This window comes from Gymnodraco acuticeps, unplaced genomic scaffold (assembly GCF_902827175.1).
Source record: "Gymnodraco acuticeps unplaced genomic scaffold, fGymAcu1.1, whole genome shotgun sequence".
Lineage (NCBI taxonomy): Eukaryota > Metazoa > Chordata > Actinopteri > Perciformes > Bathydraconidae > Gymnodraco > Gymnodraco acuticeps.
The window spans coordinates 576,887-596,392 of record NW_022989937.1 but is presented as its reverse complement, the minus strand read 5'-3'; positions in this window follow the sequence as shown (position 1 = coordinate 596,392).

Here is a 19,506-nt window from a genome sequence, read left to right as displayed (position 1 = left end):
CTAGTTGTTCAATTGTGTAATACTTGTATTATCATATATATTTCCTTATTGTCTACATTTCCACTGTAGACAATAAAATAATACTCAAGGAGACTGAATAGAGTGTTGCAGGTAGGATATCTTCTTTATGTCCAACTGGAAGTTAGCGTTGCATGGGCTCCTGCAACAGGTTGTTTCCATTGAAAATTGCCAAAAATAAGCTCGGTGGCAAACAAACATTAATGATACTTACAGTTTTTCAGCAGGACATCTCCACCTAACAGTTTTATAATTGTTGATGCATAAATGCTATTACAAGAAGTAAAAAGCTAACGTAAACAAACTCCATGACAGTCAGATGACCCCTGTCGTCAGCGCTAAGCTAAAAACAGCTAATGTTTGAAATGATGACAATTTAATTTAGTCTCTTGTTAGCAACCTCTGTTTTTACAAGTCACAGAAGTTTCAGACATTCACGAGTGGGGTATAAACAATTTGTGTCCGAACAAAAATGTTTCTAGGCTATAAGCAAATTACATCACATTAGCTATAATTCACGTCACTACCGCTAAACTAATGGCGTCTCATATTTAAGAACCAGAAGCTTTAGAATTTCACGAGTAAGGTAATTGTATAGCTTTAGCTTGTGCAAACCACATTTCTTATGTCACGCATTTAACCAAAAACACGTTCAAAATGGGCTTACGTTTCAATTTTTGTATTGAATCTCAGAAAAACAGGAAAGTCCCTTTCTTCAGCTTCCAAATAGCTCAGGATTCAGCGTTCAAGTGCCAGAATCCCAACCTTCCCACCTCCAACCCATCATCCCAGGATCTCTTGAAATGTCAGTCTAAAAAGAACCCTGAAAGAAAAGGTTACTTTGGGCAACATTGGTTTCCTTTCTCAGTTCATTGCCACCTTTAAAAATGTCATTACATCATGACAAATGCCATCACAACCTCAAGTATCGGCATTCTTTAAGCCAGGAGGCACAAGTATCCCCAACTAGATCCTTCTTGATGTGATGAAGCGTTAAGTGGCTGTTGAGGCTTCATTAGGTTCCTTTGGAAGATATGGAATGCTTGTGCTAGTAACCTTTAAAGGCCAGCTGATCTATCATGTAAGATCCTTGGCAAGCATGCATGAGAATGATAAACAGTGAGGGAATTCATGTTTTATAGCACCTTCAGAGCTGATATCACAAAGGAGATGACAATAGCAACAAAGTAAAAGCAATATGAGAGTGCACAAACAAATTACAAATATGAATAATGCGTACCCCAATACACCAACTCAAATAATTAATGTAGTAAATACTTGAATATTCAAATCATGTGGGGAAGATAGAGCATTTTGATAGGGGGGAATTCCCTAAAATGTACTTAATTGATAAAATACCTAAAAACATTTCAATTCAATGAAATACATTTTTAGTTGTAATCATTTTATTTTGATTATATTAAAATACATCTCATAATGACTCTGCTTCACTATTTGTATTGTAAAAATGCATAATGGATACATAATTATCAGGCTATGTTCCACAATCATTCAAAGTAGCAGTGATAAAAACCGCTTCTTAAAAAGCACAACCTCGATCCAGAGGTTTTAGCCAACTATAGACCTATTTCTAATCTTCCGTTTCTCTAAAATATTCTTGAGAAAGCGGTCGCAAAACAGTTGTGTGATTACTTAAAAAACAATGATTTATTTGAATTTGTTCAGTCTGGCTTTAGAACACATCATAGCACAGAGACAGCTCTGGTTAAAGTCACAAATGACATTCTAATAGCCTCAGACAAGGGACTTGTCTCTATTCTTGTTTTGCTCGATCTCAGTGCTGCATTTGATACTATCGACCATGATATCTTATTGCAAAGACTAGAGCACTTAGTTGGCATACAGGGAACTGCTTTAGACTGGTTTAGGTCCTATCTATCTGAACGCTCTCAGTTTGTACGTGTCAACGATGAATCTTCCACGCAAACCAACGTTAGCCATGGAGTGCCACAGGGCTCAGTGCTCGGACCTATTTTGTTCACATTATATATGCTTCCATTAGGCAATATTATAAGGAATCATTCTGAAAATGTTCATGGTAATGCGGATGATACTCAACTATAATTATCAATCAAGCCTGATGAAATTAATCATCTAAATAAAATTCAAGACTGCCTCAAGGACTTAAAAACGTGGATGACCTTAAACTTTTTGATGTTAAACACGACCAAAACTGAAGTTATTGTACTTGGCCCGAAGAATCTACGAAACAAATTATCTAAAGATATACTAACTATGGATGGCATTAATTTGGCCTCCAGTGAGACTGTAAGGAATCTTGGTGTTATATTTGATCAGGATTTATCCTTTAACACCCACATAAAATCAATTTCAAGGACTGCCTACTTCCATCTACGTAACATTGCAAAAATCAGGCATATCTTGCCTCAAAACGATGCAGAGAAACTAGTCCATGCATTTGTTACTTCAAGGCTGGATTATTGTAACTCCTTATTATCAGGGTGTACCAAGAAGTCAGTCAAGTCGCTTCAGCTGATTCAAAATGCTGCAGCTCGTGTACTAACCAGAGTTAGGAACAGGGACCGCATTACTCCTGTTCTGGCTGCCTTACACTGGCTCCCTATAGAACACAGGATAGAATTAAAAATTCTTCTTCTCACCTACAAAGCCCTTAATGGGCAGGCGCCATCTTACCTTAAAGAACTCATTATACCCTACTGTCCTACTAGGGCATTGCGTTCCAAGAATGCAGGGTTGTTGGTTGTTCCTAGAGTCTCTAAAAGTACAATGGGAGCCAGAGCCTTTTCTTATCAAGCTCCACATTTGTGGAATCAGCTTCCAGTTTGTGTTCGGCGGCAGACACCCTATCCGTTTTTAAGACCTTCCTTTTTGATAAAGCTTATAGTTAGGGCTGATTAGATTCAGCCCCTAGTTTTGCTGATATAGGCTTAGTTTGTCGGGGGACATCTTACTTCTTCCTTCTCTCTGTCTATACCTGTGTACATGTTCTGATTAACCCAGCTTCCCCAAATGTCTTTCTTTTTGGTGTCTATATACGCCGGGATCCAGAGTCATGGATAATCCTGTGTCCTGGATCGTGAGCCCTGGATCTTGAGTCGTGGCTGTGGTCCTAGATCATAAGTCCTGGATGGATATCCTCGTGGATTCATCTTCCTATTATACACACATGCATTTCCAAACATTTGGACTACCTATGTTGCAAATGTATTATCTCTTCGATTTACACACGGCATCTATTGCACGGCTGTCCGTCCTGGGAGAGGGATCCCTCCTCTGTTGCTCTCCCTGAGGTTTCTCCCATTTTTCCCTTTAAACTGTGGGTTTTCTCCGGAAGTTTTTCCTTGTACGATGTGAGGGTCAAAGGACAGAGGCTGTCGTATTGTCATACTGATATTCTGTACAAACTGTGAAGACCACTGAGACAAATGTAACATTTGTGATATTGGGCTATATAAATAAACATTGATTGATTGATGTAAAGCATCATTGATTGATAATGGATTTATCTGTAAATGGTCATTAAAAGTGCATTATACTCTACATTATTATTTCATCATATTCATATATTTATAGGTAATACATTCTAATACGCAGGCCTTTCAATTATTCAATGCAGTGTATCTGAATAACTGTTATTATGAACATATTAAAGCTGGAAACGCTCTACTTTATTGTCATTTTAAAGGCTGTAGTTTGTGGTAAAGTTGAATTGCGTCATACCAAGGGGGGGGTCTAATATTTAGTCAACTTTCTTATATAAATAGAATGGACACATTCAATCAATGAATTCTCAATGTCATGCTGCACTGTTTCTTATTACAATAAAAAATACAATTATTCAGTTTATTATTTGTAAAGATATGGCCAATAATTAAATAATTCAAGGATAATTTGTTGTCATTGCGTAACAAGGTGACATGGCTTTGACATATCATACCATGTCCATGTTGTAGATGTTTCAACATATTATACTACATATTGTTTTCTGATATTTTGGAATTACTATACCATGTTGACTTTTCATCAAAGCTACAGTAATTTTTTCTCATATTTTAAACATATTAAACTTTCCTGTGTTGTTCCACCACGCTAAACAAAAAAGAAACATTACCAATCAGAAAAATACAGTTGTTGTAAAGTTGCATTCCCGAAGTACAATTTAGAAATGTACGACTGAAATTCATTTTGCAACCGTCATAAAAAAATAAATGCAGGTTTGTCCACAATTTGCATTGAATACAAAAATATCCACCAACACAGGTGAATATAATATTTTCCCAGCTCTCTGTTGTGAATACTAATAAAATACCATTACCTGTGCAGACAGGTAAACACAAGGCCACTGACACGGCCACTTTATTAGATGGGGTTACAGACTAACCTTGGCAGCAATGAATGTAATCAATGTGGTAAATTGAATTGAGCACAGTTTCTCGGTCTCCAGTCGGCCTCAGTTGCCACAGGCAGGACCTCCTTGTGTTCCAATCAGAGGCACTTATTGAAATCCCAGACCACTGATTTCGAGATAACCGGTCAAATCCATCGGGCAGAAGGACATAATCCAGCAGGGGAAATATGAAATGAAAGCTAAAATAAGAATAGACTTTCCGAAAGAAAATGTGTCGCTAACGTAATCTGATTTTGAGTTATAACTCCGACCCGAATCCAGCAGAAAAGCACACAGAGCCTTAACGAAAACATTATTACTTGGAAATATGTATCCGCCTGACTTCTTTTAGGGCTGCTCGGGGGCATTTTGTCTAGACTCAAGGCAGGTTTTAAGGTAATCATTTCACTGCTGTCCATCACTTTACACTGGAGGGAGCTGCAACCCCATTTAACTTTAAACTGGTGCTTGAAAGGCCAGTAGGCAGTAACAGGGATGGATTTGTTGAAGGCACAAGTCAACATCCTGCAGGCTTTAAACTTGAAAGACAGTGATTTAGGCACTCAGTGTTGTGTGGATTACAATGTGGTCTTGTTTGTCTGCCTGGGTTTTTCTTATCTGGGGCTTTGATGGTGGCAGCTCACAATTCAGAGGAAACTAAATTAACTTAGGTGGCGACACAAGATGGAAAATGTAATGTTTGTGTGCTGAGGTGAGGAGGGAATTTCAGATGATCAGCAAAAGCATAAAACATCAAGAAGGATTTTTTTATGTGTAAGTACGACTGGCAGAGTTGAGCAAAGAAATGTGTACCATGGCACATGTTGCAGCTAATAAGGAAATGACAATGTGTATCAGCATCTGAGCTGCGTCCATTTGTGAAGCCTAGTGTTTTATCAGCTTAACGTTCTGTATATGGCTGATCCATTTCCCCAGGGTCCACTCGGGCGCTCATTCCTCTCCCAGTAGTAAAGGGATCAATGGTGGGATTTGTTAACCCAGATGAAATGAATGGGGAAGGTAATCAGAGAGGCAGTAAGCCTATACTTGCGACCAAGAACGCTCGGATAACATATACATTACATACGTAGGAGGACCCATGAGACACAATCAATGCAATAACAAAGAACACAACAGTGCAGTCTAAAGCAGTCATTGTACACATGGTGTGTGCTTTTAAAAGCATTGATCCAAACTCCCTGTACACTTGTCTGTATGAACTGTATATAAAGCTCAACTCCTGACAGACAATTATGAAGAAACCAGCCTGTCCTCCTACAAAAAACGACCATATAGGCCGATTGTTCATGCCCTTATTACGACCCAGAGACACGTTTTAAAGTGTATGTTGTTTCTTACACGACCACTAGAGGTGGTCGTGTAAGAAACAACATGCTCCCGGCCCGTTCATTGCAAACGCTCCGGAGGGTCGTTTAGTCACAAATAACCCTCTCTGCAAAATCCTAAATTGTGGAATAGTTTGGCCATTAAAATGCTTTTTTATTCGATTTCTGGCAAGAAGTGTATATTGTAGCCTACTCTTAGAATCCACGTCCAGTCGATGTGTAGGATCTATAGTTTGATAGATATTACGAAGATGATTCCAGTTTTGGAAAGTCTGCCGTGGTTCCATTCCATTTCATAGATCTGTTTGACGCTCAGCATAACCTTGTCAACTTAGTTTGGCCATTAAAATGTTTTTTGATTCGATTTCTGGCGAGAAGTGTATATTGTACTCTTAGAATCCAGGTCCAGTCAATGTGTAGGATCTACAGTTTGATAGATATTACGAAGATGATTTGAGATCTCGCCAGGATAACGTGTATGCAGCTTTAAAGTTAGCGTGGGTGAAAACAGTTTTTCCGGTCTCGAAGTTTTCATAATAAAACCGGATATATTCCCCTCACTGTCAAATGATTACACAGTGATATCTGCATTACTCATCCACTAAAAAACATCAGTTTATCCTTGTTAATTACCAGTGGCGTTTCTAGGTGTACAAAACTGGGGGGGCAGAAAGAGGTCGGGAGAGAGAGAGAGAGAGAGGGGGGGGGACAGAGAGAGGGAGGAGAGAGAGAGGGGGGGCAGAGAGAGGGGGGGGAGGAGAGAGAGTGGGGGAGTGTCAAATTACATACTGAAGACCACAGGAGCAACACTGTGAGCGCATACATTTACGTACACAGCGTGGGGATGTCATAGTAATGCACCTTCATACATGGAGTAAAGGTCACCATCACAAAGTAATTCTTAACAATAACAACAACCGTAATGCTTTAGCATTAAAACACCATAGACTGTAAATATAAGGAAAACACAGACACTCATCATCGAGGTCACAATATCAATCGATCCAGCAGAGGCCAAACACAGAAGATCAACAAAATATATGACATAAATGAACTTACCAAAGCTGAAGGCTCACTTGAAAAGAAAAGCGGCACGGCGGTCCTTCCTCTGACAGAATGTGTCTATCACTTTGGGGATGAAGTCCTGTAGTTGCTGGATCAACTGGCTTTCAATTGAAAGCATGGCCAATGCGTTAAGTCGCGGCTGTCCCATGGTGTTGCGAGTGAAAGTCTTTATCCTTTTGAGGGTGGAAAAGTTCCTCTCTGACTCGGATGTCGTCATCGGAGTTGTCACTATTATTTTGACCAAAATAACAGTCTCAGCAAACGTTTCCTCCAAGTTGTTCTCGTGAATGGATTTCAACAGAGACAGGGCAGTGTTTCCAGTGTGAAGCTCACTGTGGCGGTAGAGCGTGGTCAGCTCAGACTTCAACTTCTCCTTGTTTCCCAACGCAGGCCACAGTTTCACGGCGCAGTCAAGCTCAGGTGTAGGAAATGACAGGACATGCTGTGGGAAGAATGAGCTGTCAACAAGCTTTGCAGCGATCAAATGGTCACTCTGTGAGAACCTCTGTTCCACCTGTGAGATGACTGTGTCACAAGCCTCCTTCATCACCGGCGCTGTGCTGCTGACTCGTCGGCCTGGCTCGTCTGTTCCATCATGAGCAGTGGCGGCCAATGCATCAGTTTTCTGCCTCATTTTCTGAACATTTTCCTTGAAACGGCAGAGCGCGCTGTTGATCCCAGGTGCATCGATGCTTCGTTTTTGCAGAGTGTTGTATAGAACATCCACTTCTGGCATAAGCAACGAAAAAAACTCCAGGAGCTGCATAAATGCTCGGTCCCGCAGTTTCTTTGACAGGCCGTATGCCTCACTTATGGTGACCGCATCCCATCCTGGTTGTGCGCGTATATGCTTCATACACTGAAGTAGTGCATCTCGGGTCTCCCAAACCGCGTTCACAGTTCTGCTTTTAAAGTTCCATCTCACAGCCGGTGGCCGTGGGATGCGTCTCTGTGTTGCCTCTGCAAGAGCTGCAACACGTTTTGGAGCACCGGAGAAAAAAGTGGAAAAAGCAGTTAGATCTGCAAAAAACACCTTCAGGATGCTCATCCTTGCTGAACACAGTTGCTGCAGGGTCAGGTTCAGTTGGTGGGCGTAGCAGTGAACAAACTGAGCGTTTGGGTACGTCTCCTTCATCACCGTCTGTACCCCGCGCACGTTACCGCTCATGACGGCCGCCCCGTCATAGGTCTGAGCGATTAGCTTTTCTTTCAGCTTCAGGGGTTCCAGAACAGCCTTGATGCTGTTAGAGAGACCTACACCAGTTTTGTCCTTTACTTCCACAAACTCCAAAAAACGCTCTGTAACTGTGAGGTCAGGCATAATGTATCGCAGCACAATCACCATTTGCGATTTACAGGAGACATCGGTTGTCTCGTCGGCCTGAACGGCAACAAATGATGTGTTGTCCACTTGCTTGGCTATTTCCTCCCTGTACACATCATACATGCAGTCCAAGAGTTCATTCTGTATGGTGCTTGATGTCCCTTTGAAAACAAGTTGAGCTTCGTAGTGCCGTTGAAGCCTGGAATCGCCCTCACACATTGTCTCGAAAATTGACCTGAATATCCCTGGATTCAGAGAGTCCACCGACTCGTTGTGGCCCCGCAGTGCTGTCTCACATTTCCCACACAGTTTAATACAGGTGATGATCCGACCAAGCACGTACCTGTTTTCTTCCACCTTCCTATTATGAGAATCAATGCCGCGTCTGTAGGCGCTGTCAATCTGAGCTGCAACATTCACCCTTCCAAGTAATCCCAATTTTACGGCATTTTCCAAATGACTGTTGCTGCTCTCATGCTTCATTGTCCTCTCCGAAAGATGCTTTAAGTCCTTGTAACCTGTCCTCGACCAAGTACCTTAATCTTCACCAAAAAGCAGGCAAGGAAAGCAAAAGAGGGAATTCTTCTGGATGCTCGCCGTTAGCCATTTATTTTTAGCAAACCACTCAGCGTTAAACCCACGTTTAACTTTGCCCGCAGTCTGGACCATTTGGAAATCCGGTGGATGGTGGGCACCGAGGCGCTTTACCTCCAGTTTCTCTCCGAGACTAAGTGTCTCAAATGTGTGCTCCAGTAAATGGTCAACTTCATTCATTTTCTTTCAGTTTTTTACTTCTTTTAATCGCTGGTGATGTTAGCTATATGCTGCTCTCTCGTCTCCTCTTCAAACTACACGTGACGTTTCGCAGCACTGCACACGTGAGTACTTACAGCCAATCAATTCTGAATTATGTGAGATGACGTATGGTGGGGATGGGAGCACTATGCCCCTACGATCATTATTTTTTTGCCACACACATTAAATAGAAAAATACTCTGAGCATGCGCAGTGTAGTTTTTACAATCACCGTTCACTTAGACTGTGAGAGGGAGGGGCAGGATCGGGTTTTGTCCCACATGGCTCTAAACAGCTCAAAACGGCACTCTAGACACTAATTAGAAGAACACAGACTAAAACAGAAATGTACAGACGAATCAGATTATTAAACATGACCTTAAAATATATTTTATATGTTTTTTTATTTATTTTTTAGTATTTTTTTGTAATCATTATTTGTAATACTTTCTTCTGACACTAGGTGGGGCTGTGCCCCTAATGACCCGCCGCCACTGTTAATTACACAATATTGATTGGTTTAAATTGTGTACAATGCTTTTGTGTTTTTAACCTTCGATTCAGAGAAACAAATAGTTTTTTCGGAGTTTAGACACTACGCTACCCAGAATCCCCAGCTATCGTTTGGGACTACAACATCCGCCTTGCTTTACAAACCCCGTGATTAGTCATCAAGCCCTGTGATTGGATGTTGGAGTGGCAGTGCGACAAGGTTGACCAACTCTGGTAATTAACCACCAACAAGTGTACCTAATTTGTAAACAGCCAAAGTGTAAAACCATTTTTTTTGGTTAGCATGCTACAAGTCTTTGTGCTATCCAACTGCTAGCTGAAAAGATATAAACAGAAAGATATAAGAGTGATGTCTTCTCTTTCTTCACAAGAAAGTAAGTAACTTATTCCAAAATGCCAGACTATTCCTTAAAGCCATTTGTCATATCCCATATCCTTTGACATGGGTTCATCTTGTGACTTTTGCTCATTTAATTGTTGCTAAAAAACACTTTACTCTTTACTTGTTTTCTTTACTAATTGAAGAATTGACATTTAGTAGGCATTGTGGTGATTAGTTACTTCAGCGGTTGTCAATATTGTCCACAGAAATGTTGGTTATCTATCTTTTTAATTGTAGTTAGTATTCCTCATTAGAACACAGGATGTAAAAACAACTGCTTTGAAAAGAAAGCATGGAACAAAATGTAGTTATTTCCGATTAAAAAAGTGGAACAGTTAATTTGAGCTCTGCATTTTATAATCTCAAAGGATGGTGAAGTCACAGTTGGAAGGTCTGACATAAACTGGAGATTAATTAGTTATTAATTCATTAGTAGCCTTTTGTGACGTTTTCACAGTGTTTGCACAGTTATGTATTAAATTGCCTGGTAATAATAACCCCATGCCTCATTCATCTGTGATAAATGAGCTTGAGAGATTCAGTAGTCATATTCAATTTGTGTTAGACATATTGAGGTAAATATTTTCCTAAAATTTAATTTCATACTATTCTGTTGAACCCACAATCCACTGGCAATGTTCAACATTGTGTTAATGAATAAATGTAATTATGATCAAGAAACATACTAAGCAGGACATTTACCAGAAAAAACGATGTGTTGGTGAAAGTGTTAAATGACTACCAACCTAGATTACTGTGCAGAGGAGGGTCTATAGATTTGAATTAAAACCAAAGTCCTAAACTGCGTTAATCAGTTCATTATGGCCGCTTGGAAGCAGCATATCAAGCTGAACATTGAATTGCTATCCTCCTAAAGTTGCTACTGCAAACGTGATAGCAAACAATGTTAACAAATCACACATTTACCTCAATTTTTTGGTTAGTGTAGTGTCTTCGGCTATCCTAAACTCTGAAAAAACTATTTGTTTCTCCGAATCGAAGGGGAAAAACACAAAAGCATTGCACACAATTTAAACCAATCAATGTTGTGTAATTAACAAGGATAATCTGGTGTTTTTGAGTTGATGAGTAATGCAGATATCACTGTAAAATCAATTGACGTTAGAGAGAATACTTCCGGGTGTAAAATTCGTAACATTATTTTCTCTTTGTATAAACGTATAATAATAATAATAAAGGCCAGCAAGATTGTTCGAATTAATAAGCAGCCCTGTGCGTGGTCGGGCGCATTGTAGGAAAGCAAGAGAATAAATGGCAAAGATATGTAGAAGATAAATGTATTTGAGATACGTCCAAAACAAACGTAATGTGGGAGAAAATAAGTTTCTAGCTAAACGTAATTGACAATGCAGTTTAGTTCTGTGGGGACGTAATTTTGAAGAGACAGGGTTGGAAATATAGAGAAAGAAAAGCAGGGGGCCACGACCAGAGCCTTGAAGTACTCCATATCTAACGTCAGAAAACGTGTATGTAGTATTAGAAGGAAACACTGCATTGCGGACCAGTAACCCAACACAAATTAGTTAAAGGAATGCTAAAAAAATGTGTAGAGCTGAGAGGAACTCCCGATTTTTGCGAATATTACATATTGTTTCTCACTATCGTCAGCCCCTTTCACATACACTTAGTCATTTGATATATTGCTGATATAAGCTAATTTATTAGTGCCGCAAAGTCTGTGTACCTTGGTTTCAATTGTTTTTGTTTAACCATAGTTTGGGAACGATTCTTCTCCAGTAGGACTCAGATGAGGCTGTTGCACTTTTCTTTTCTTTTCCTTATAGATGTGATGTTTTGGTGTTGATGTTTTGGTGTTGTTTTTTGTTGTTTTGTTTCTTTCCGTTAACCGTCAAGTGGGAAATAAGTTTTGTTTTTTGTGTTTCTCTTAGTGTCCTAAGATACTGTTATGTTTGGCTGTGAAAAAAATTATGAAGGGCAGACCATCTATTTGTATTTATTTTGTTTTTTTTAGAAAGGGACAGGTCACATAAGATTGTATTCTTCTCCCTGCTCCTTTTCGCTCAATGGTGTTTTGGTAGATTCATGTTTTCTTGGCAATTATTGTACATTTGGTTTTTCCACTGGTGCTGGGATTGGACTACAGGAGCTTTCAGCCAGTTAATCTCTTATTCACACAAGCTGTGTTCCATGTGGATAAACTCCGTAAGCCTACTTCATACCAGTTAAACTTCTGATTTTTTAGTGTGTTCACGCTGGAAAAGTGTATTCTAAACATGCTTTGAGCATTCTGCTTTCCCACCATCCAATGCATTAAGGAAATACATAAGCCAAACATTTTTTTTCAATTGTGCAGGTAGTGGACAAGAAATATAAAAACAAAAGATACATATTCAATATTTGAAAAACATGAGCCTTCTCGACAATTGCGATTTGATTTACATCCATTCTGTTACGGTGAGTGAAGCAAGCAGGACCCAAACACAGAAAAATCCTTTATTTCAAGGCTAACGTCAAAAATCAGAACACTCCCCGGTGAACACAGTCACAGACAAACGACAAACCAACAATGACAGACAGCAAAAACAGAACTTAAATACACACAAGACTAATCAACGAAACAAGAGACAGGTGAGGAGGGAGGAGAAAACACAGGGGCAACAGGTGAAAACAATCAAGTAAACAGGTAGGAGGGAACACACACAGACAGGAAACCAAAGATGGATCTAAACAAGACAAAACACAACGCAGATAGAAAACCAAAGACAGATCTAAACAAGACAAAACACAACACAGACAGATCGTGACACATTCTTTCCTCTCAGTAGAAAACTGTAAAAAAAAAAAACTTGATTTTTTTATATACTAACTTCAAAACACCCTACCGTGACAATTAGCATATGGTGCATTGTGTTTACAGTTCATATATATATATATCAAAGAATTGGAACGCACTATCATCCCAGTAGGCTTAAAACAATAGGAAAAACCCTCTGAGATGCATTTCAAAGAATGATCCCTCCCTTGGAGAGTTGGTGCACAATACATTAAAATAAACAGAGAGAGTTGTGACAGAAGAAAATGAGGAAATTATGTGAGACTTTAGTCAATAATACTTCACTATATGCATGCAATAAAAAGCCTGGAAACATATTATGTTGTCCACAATGGACAGTGGATTATCTATCATTGAGGCCACTATACTGCCTATTAGGACTCCAGCTACATTAATGCTACTTTAGTGGAAAAAGCATGAATGTCCATCAAAATATGGTTTCTCTCCAGCACCAGCAAGAGTGCACAAACTACATATTTAATATGAGTGTCCTTGGAAGGAAGCCCTAACCACAAAACAAGTGTAGTGTTATACTAAGCTCTGTTGGCCTTCGTTTTAATAGATAAAGTATTCATTCACGATACATTTTTTTACATAATTTTCTTTTATTAACCTTATTGAGGTATAGAAACCATTAATTTTCGTATAATATAAAATAAACAGGCTTTGTGTGTAACGGATTACCTGTAGCTGGATAACGTAATTAGGATAAAAAAAAACTGTATTCCCTTATAATCACATACAAAATCTTAATCAGATTATATATATTATATATATATATATATATATATAGTAACCTTCCTGCTAACTACATATATATAATATGAGTCTTCAGAAGGAAGCCCTCACCTGAAAACAAGTGTAATGTTATACTTTGTTGGCCTTCATTTAAATAGATAAATATAAGTATTTATTCAAACCAACAGACATGTATTATACTTAAGTACATCATTTCTTTAATTAAGTCTATCAAGATATACAGTAGAGCCTATTTTAAACCATGTTTTCCACGTTTCTGATCAAATATCCTTGTGCTTTCCAGTGAGTTACAGGCACAAGTGTTTGTCGACATCCTCATTTGTGTCTTCTGCTCGTTTTTAATGCCTCCCTATTATGCAGTCTGTTGCTGCCTTTGTGCACTTGGCTTGCATTCACCCAACTGCTGCAGCCTCCAACAATTCAACGCCCACCTCGGAGACACTTGTCACTTCTTTGTGGTTGTTATCTCTCAGTAATCCTCCAAACAAGTGCATGATTTGTGCGTGTGAGTGGATGAAGGATTGTGTTGTATGAATTTAATGCGCAGAATTGACTTTTTCGTTTAACTGCTGCTCTGAGGGTTCAAACAGTACCGAATTCTGCCTTGAGTTACATAACTTCAGCTGAAATGACACGATTTTAGGAGCTTAACTCAGGATAATGAACATTTAAAGTCATTACAAACACTGTTGCAATAGGGAAGCAATTCTTAACAAGGGTTCTATTTTCTTTTATGTTAATGTTAGTATGTTGTTGTTCTATAAACACATTTCCACTGAGCAAGCAAAGCATTAAAAGCGTTACATTTGACACTTATCTTCAAAATGATAACAACACGCTGCATATTTTATTCACATTAGGCTCAGCCTGTTCTCATGTCATTCCAATTATGACCTGTTTATAGCTGTGTGGTCTTGAATCCTCATCCTCTGATCACTGCCTGCGTGTTCTCATTTACCAGATACTGGTGGTACAATGAATTCATTACACGTCTTGATCACCCAGCCGCTTGTTATTACAGGCAGACACCGGGTTTTGCTGCTCTCTCCCGACCAATTTCGCCTCCCACAACACAGGAAAAGATTGCAATATTCCTTGCAGGTGTGGTTAGGTCACGGGCGCTGAACCAATGATAAAGTGTTTAATACCATGCATCTCTTTCCCTATGGGCCAAGTATTAAATTGTGCAGTTGGTCTAAAATAATACAAAGAGCTAAACAGAAATACTTAATGGTTGAGAGTTATTGCAAATTCTCCTATTAATAAAAAAGTTTAATGTTTGCGCTTTTGTATTGTGGAGGTTGAGAAGATTCTGAAAATAAGTCCCTATGGTATTTTGTACAAAGACACACATACATATGTTGTATCCATATATATATATATATCAGGTGGTTAGCTTAGCATAAATCAAGAAGAATCAGCTAGCCTGGCTCTGTCCAACCTGAGTACATCCCTTCCTATCTAATGAGGACCAGTGACAACCCGGAGTCACGGCTGGTTGCCTAGCAACCTCACGGTCTAACCTCACCTGCTGGCTCCAGCATCATATTTATTGTTCAGACATCAGAGTGCTGTCCGTGTTCGAAATCCATTGCTCTGCAAGAAAATTATCAAACTATTATATTAATAACACCTTAACCCCAATTGATTCCAGAAAGCATTTATCATTTTTTCATCAGTTATAAGATAATAAATTACATAATGACAAAAAAAAGGGTGATTAGAAGGAGAAGTCACAACCTTGTGTATTTACCAAATGTGAGTACTTCTTTGGTAATATTGGTTACCCAATTCGTATACCCCTTAACCATTTTCATGTATAATGCCATAGAGTGGTGCAGTGATGACATTTTGTTGTAGACCCTCCCTCAATAAAAAGCAATGGTATTTTTCCAGCTGGATGTTGCGATATTGCAGCAAATGAGCTCTGTGGCCAACACACGTTTTTGATAGTTAACATGGTTTGTTTAGCATGATTATCTCCACATATTAATACACCTCTCTGATTTTGGAAGCGTTAATGCATTGCCCATAGTAAAAAGCTAACGTTTCGCTAAAGGTGGACTTGTGTTAGGGGTGTCACGATTCTCATGTTATGTCACGTTTTTAGGTTTGGGTTTAGTTTGCAGTTCGGTTCTCCCTGTCTCCCTTGTGTAATGTCTATAGGTTACTTACGTAACCCCAGTTCTCAGAGTAACATGAAGTGAGATGTCTCACTATGGGATGCGCCTCATCGCGGAGCAAACAGAAGCATCAATCTCATTACGCCAATCCTGATTGGCTGGTGATCTTGACGTCAACGTCAGGGAATCACCCCCTATAAGTAGCTTGCGCCACGACGCATGCGTCATTCAAAATAAGCACCTCTTCTCGCTTCACCATAGCAAGGAGGGCCATCTGGTGAGACATCTCACTTCATGTTACTCTGAGAACTGGGGTTACATAAGTAACCTATAGTTCTCATTCATAACACTCCGTTCGATGTCTCACTATGGGAAATTGTAGCTCCCGTATTGCCAGACGAACTTATCTCGAAAATCACCAACCAAACAGAACTTAACAGGTAGAGTCCCGACTCAACAAGGTGCCCAGCACTGCTCGGGCCACGCTTGGAGCGGAGACGTCTAGCCTGTAAAAGCGGACAAAAGTGAGCGGCGAGGATCAGCTCGCTGCTGCACAAATGTCTTGGATAAACACCCTTGAACAAAGCCCAGGATGTAGCCAGGCCCCGAGTCGAGTGAGCCCGCAGACCCGAAGGTGCTTGCAAACTCTGACTCGTATAGGCCAAAGCAATTGCTTCCACAATCCAGTGGGAGAGCCGTTGCTTAGTAACAGGCTTGCCCTTGTGAGGGTTAGCCCAGGACACAAAGAGTTGGTCATTAAGACGAAGCTCCTTTGATCTGTCCATATATGTGCGTAAAGCACGGACTGGACACAACAGATCCTGCTGCTGTTCCCCGGAGGAAACCAGCGCCGGAGGAAATGCCTCAATGTCAATTGGGGTACACGAACCAACCACCTTTGGTGTAAAGGCAGGGTTGGGCTTCAACAACACTCTCGTTTGCCCTGGGGCGAACTGAGTGCATGAAGGAAGTTCAGAAATCGCATGAATATCACTGACCCGCTTGGCGGATGCCAGGGCCAGTAACAGCACTGTCTTGAGTGACAGATGTTTCATGTCAGCTCCTTCCAGGGGTTCAAATGGGGTCATTCTGAGCCCATTTAAAACCACTGCCAAGTCCCATAAGGGCACCAGTGACCTGGAGACAGGGAGGAGCCTGCGAGCTCCCTTCATAAAACGGCAGACCAAAGGATGTTGGCTAGCCGTCTTACCCTCAAAGCCCACATGGCATGCAGCAATAGCAGCCAGGTACACCTTGATCGTGGAGAAAGCTCTGTGTTTATCGATCAAGTCCTGTAGAAATGATAAAATCACCCCGACAGGACATTGAAAGGAGATGTGTCCTTCTTGAAGGCACCACTCCTCAAACACCCTCCACTTACAGTCATAAAGAGACCTGGTGGAGGAAGCTCTCACACTCTGAATAGTGTTTATCACCTTCTGAGGGAGTCCCACTGTATTCAGATTGTACCACTCACGGGTCAGGCCCATAGTGCCCCGCGCTCTGGGGGTGGATGAAGGATCGCCCCCCCCGCCTGAGACAATCTGTCCCTGCGTAGAGGGGGCTGCCATGGCTGCCCGCACAACCGCTGATATATCTCCGCCAGCCCGTACGTTGCGGGCTAGGGCGGAGCCATCAGGATAAGTGTGTGGCGTTGCTCCTTCACTCTGGCCAGAGTTGGGGGTATCAGAGCCAGGGGTGGGAACGCGTACAGAAGACCCGGAGGTCAATTGTGTACGAGTGCGTCCACGCCTAACGGTGCGTTTAAATCGTGCATTAAAGAGAACAGCTGTCATTGAGCATTTTCTCTTTATGCGAACAGATTTAACGCGGCTCTGCCGTAACGCACCCACAGCGGACTCACGATCCTTGGATGTGGAGTCCAGTCTGCATAGAGTGGTGCACCTCTGGACAGTAGTTCTGTCCCGAGGTACATCACTCCTGGTACATGCGTCACTCTCAGAGAGAGGAGACGTCTGCCGCTCCAAGGGATCAGTTTGTGTGCCAGTGTGTGTGACTGGAGACAACGCAACCTCCCTTGGCGGTTCATACACGATACTGTGGTCGTGTTGTCTGTCCTCACGAGGACATGGTGTCCTCTGATAGAAGGCAGAAAGCGTTTTAGGGTGGGGAACACCGCTAAAAGCTCCGGGTGATTTACGTGCGCCCGCTGGAGGTCTCTGCTTACGGCGACCTTCGTAAATACCCTATCAGCCTGTCAGACATGCGTCCGTGGTGGCCACCTTCCGTGAAAGGACAGCACCCGTAGGCGCGCCCCGTACTAGAAAAGTCGGGTGCGGCCAGTGGCGTAGTGCCATTACGCATTTCATAATAACCAATACTCTCCGCACGCCGTGGCGCACGGGGTTTAGTTTTATTATGAGACCCATGTTGAGCAGGTGCTTTACGAGGACATTTGTCTGCGTAATCTGACTCTGCTCGGCGGGCATTATAGATAAAACCCTCCTTTCTAGGAGAGAGAGAATCTCTCCCTCCAGAATATGGGTTGACTCTCCCCGGGCTTGTGAATACAGATAGCCCGAGAAGCGAGGGGAGGTGACGGTGACTTGGAGTCTGTAGCTCCGTGTAACCGTCTTGAGAAACCCAAGCAGATGTCGTGAGCATCTCCCGCTGTATGCTCCTTAGAGCCAGCTGAGATGTCACGTCTCTTCCCCTCTGAGTCTCTATTTGTTGTGTTATGGGGCCCTCCAGTGTCTGAGCACTGTGGTGCCCCATTTCGACAATCCCCACCGACACAGCGCATGCGTGTGGCGGTGGTGCCCTTACGGCTCCAGCCGGCACTGCGCATGCGCGTGGCGGTGGTGCCTTCACAACCCCAGCCGGCACTGCGCATGCGCGTGACGGTGGTGCCTTTACAGCTCCAGCCGGCACTGCGCATGCGCGTGGCGGTGGTGCCTTCACAACCCCAGCCGGCACTGCGCATGCGCGTGACGGTGGTGCCTTTACAGCTCCAGCCGGCACTGCGCATGCGCATGACGGTGTTGCCTTCACGACCCCAGCCGGCACTGCGCATGCGCGTGACGGTGGTGCCTTTACAGCTCCAGCCGGCACTGCGCATGCGCGTGACGGTGGTGCCTTCAAGACCCCAGCCGGCACTGCGCATGCGCGTGACGGTGGTGCCTTTACAGCCCCAGCCGGCACTTCGCATGCGCGTGACGGTGGTGCCTTCACAGACCCGTCAATTGTCCGCCCTTTGAGAGAGGCCGCTGCTCTCAGAAGGGGAACAGTTGACGGACTGTTTATTGTTTTTATTGTTTTTCTTTTCATTTTTTCGAGCTGCGCCCTTGGTTCGAAGCCTGGATGCGTTAGCGGAAAATGATTTATGACAGAAAAATCAATAAGTGTGTGACATCAATCAATCAATCAATGTTTATTTATATAGCCCAATATCACAAATGTTACAGTTGTCTCAGTGGACTTTACAGTTTGTACACAATATCAGTATGACAATATGACACCCTCTGTCCTTAGACCCTCACATCGTACAAGGAAAAACTTCCAAAGAAAACCCACAGTTTAAAGGGAAAAATGGGAGAAACCTCAGGGAGAGCAACAGAGGAGGGATCCCTCTCCCAGGACGGACAGACGTGCAATAGATGCCGTGTGTAAATTGAAAAGATAATACATTTGCAACATAGGTAGTCCAAATGTTTGGAAATGCATGTGTGTATAATAGGAAAATGAATCCACGAGGATATCCATCCAGGACCTATGATCCAGGACCACAGCCACGACTCAAGATCCAGGGCTCACGATCCAGGACAGAGGAGCGCAGGATCATCCATGACTCCGGATCCCGGCGTATATAGACACCAAACAAACATGTGTTTATGCGGACTTGAGGATGGTGTTGAGGCATCTCTCGAGGCGGCGGGAACACATTTAGAGCTGGGGAACCGTAGACTTCCAGCTCTGTCACAGAGGGGAGAAGGAGGGGCTGTCACGCCGCTCGCTT